At 47.1% G+C, this 2,467-nt stretch overlaps 1 protein-coding gene and 1 pseudogene across 1 annotated transcript in view; both read left to right on the top strand.

Annotated features, from left to right (window-relative positions):
• LOC108301632 overlaps positions 1-2,467 on the top strand; it is a 480,010-nt gene that overhangs the window by 337,470 nt on the left and 140,073 nt on the right. The window lies entirely within an intron of this gene.
• On the top strand, positions 1,523-2,240 carry LOC108301349 (annotated as a pseudogene).

The following is a 2,467-nucleotide window of genomic DNA, read 5'->3' as shown; positions in this document are numbered from 1 at the left end:
GGAGGGAGGGAGGGAGGGAGGGAAGGAAAAGCAAGGCAAAGCTCTCTGGGGACTCAGAGGCCCTGAGGAAGCTTCCTGGCTGAGGACATCACCCCCAAGTGGTCTCCAAGTCAGACAGAAACATTCTTGCTGTTTGTGAATCACACCAGGAAACTACCCCTGCAGCATTCCAGGAGGCAAGAGCCTGGACCTTGGTCTGACTGCTGATTGACGGTGAGTCAGGGAAAAGAGCTGCCGACGGGCAGCTGGGAGATGCAGGGCTCTGTGCCTTGTTCTGCATATGAGCCAAGTGAGGCAGACAGATTCAGGCACTTTTCCTATCAAGGTGAAATGCCTGGGAGACCAGAGTTTGGCCCCACCTTGTTGTCCTGGCTTCCCACTGTAGCGCCTCCTCTCAAATAGGTGATGATGGTGGATTATTCAATAGGGAATGCCAGGCAGGCACTGGCAGTCCCAGTCTGAGATTTAAGAAAGAGCTGTTTGGCCGGGTGCAGTGGCTCACACCTGTAATCCCAGCACTTTGGGAGGCCAAGTCGGGCAGATCACTTGAGGTCAAGAGTTTGAGACCAGCCTGGCCAACATGGTGAAACCCCAGCTCTACTAAAAATACAAAAATTAGCTGGGCGTGGTGGCGGGCACCTGTAATTCCAGCTACTAGGGAGGCTAAGCCAGGAAAATCATTTGAACCCAGGAAGCAGAGGTTACTGTGAGTCAAGACCGTGCCAGTGCACTCCAGCTTGGGTGATAGAGTGAGACTTTGTTTCAGAAAAAAAGAAAGAAAGAAAGAAAGAAAAAAAAAAGAGCAAAGCTAGAATGTAAGTAGGTCAGATTGGCAATAGCTATCCCATCTCACCCTCCATTTCCTTTTCCTGAGTCACAGAGGGGCTGAGCAAGACAGAAAAGAATAATGTGAGTTCTTCATTACAACGTATATAATGGTTAAAAAAAAAATCAGAGACAGCCTAAATGTGCAATAGAGAGAATGATATGAAATAAATTATGAAATAAAGTATAAAGTATAAAGTATAAAAATAAATTATGAAATAAAGTATAAGTAGCCATTCAAAGCAACAAAACTGGCTGGGCACAGTGGCTCATGCCTGTAATCCCAGCACTTTGGGAGGCCAAGTTGGGAAGATCACTTGAGACCATCTTAGGCAACATAGCAAAACCCCATCTCTACAAAAAATACAAAAGTTAGCCAGGCATGGTGGCACCCACCTGTAGTCCCAGCTACTCAGAAGGTTGAGGTGGAAGGATTACTTGAATCCAGGAGGTTGAGGTTGCAATGAATCAAGATTGTGTCACTGAACATCAGCCTGGGTGGAAAGAGCAAAACAACCTCAGAAGGAAGAAAGGAAGGAAGGAAGTAAAAAAATAAAATAAAAAAAAGAAAACAATATACAAGAATATCTTTGTGACTTCTGGGGTACAGGAAGTGTTTTTAAGCAAGACCCAAAAAGTGCCAAGCCAAATAAAAGATTGCTAAATGGAGACCAGAGATCTAGCGACTGGAAGCAGCATGGCCAAGCTGTGTGGGGTTCATCTGAGCTGGGAGGCCTGTAAACAGGTGGAGGTCTTCAGGCAGAATCTTTTCCAGGAGGCTGAGGAATTCCTCTACAGATTCTTGCCACAGAAAATCATATACCTAAATCAGCTCTTGCAAGAGGACTCCCTCAATGTGGCTGACCTGACTTCCCTCCGGGCCCCACTGGACATCCCCATCCCAGATCCTCCACCCAAGGATGATGAGATGGAAACAGATAAACAGGAGAAGGAAAAAGTCCCTATATGTAGATTTCTCCCTGGGAATGAGAAGGTCCTGTCCCTGCTTGCCCTGGTTAAGCTAGAAGTCTGGACTGTCGAAGAGAAAGGCATTCTGGTGATCACATGGATCCAGCACCTGATCGCCAAGATTGAGGATGGAAATGATTTTGGGGTAGCAATCCAGGAGAAGGTGCTGGAGAGGGTGAATGCTGTCAAGACCAAAGTGGAAGCTTTCCGGATAACCATTTCCAAGGACTTCTCAGAACGTGGAGATGCTGTGGCCAAGGCCTCCAAGGAGACTCCTGTGATGGATTACCAAGCCTTGGTGCAGGAGCGATGAGGCAGCCTATGGGGAGCTCAGGGCCATGGTGCTGGACCTCAGGGCCTTGTATGCTGACCTTTATCATATCAGAAGTAGCAACCTGGAGAAAACTGTCAACCCAAAGGGTGAAGAGAAGTCATCTATGTACTGAACCCAGGACTAGAAGGAAAATAAATGACCTAAAAAAACTGATAATTGATAAATGTGTCTACATTAAAATTAAGAAATCCTGAAGAAAGAAGACTGGCAGGCCGGGCGCGGTGACTCAAGCCTGTAATCCCAGCACTGTGGGAGGCCGAGGCGGGTGGATCACGAGGTCAAGAGATCGAGACCATCCTGGTCAACATGGTGAAACCCCGTCTCTACTAAAAATACAAA

Source organism: Cebus imitator, unplaced genomic scaffold (genome assembly GCF_001604975.1).
Source record: "Cebus imitator isolate Cc_AM_T3 unplaced genomic scaffold, Cebus_imitator-1.0 Scaffold1, whole genome shotgun sequence".
Classification (NCBI taxonomy): Eukaryota; Metazoa; Chordata; class Mammalia; order Primates; family Cebidae; genus Cebus; species Cebus imitator.
This window is presented reverse-complemented; position numbering and strand designations above follow the sequence as displayed.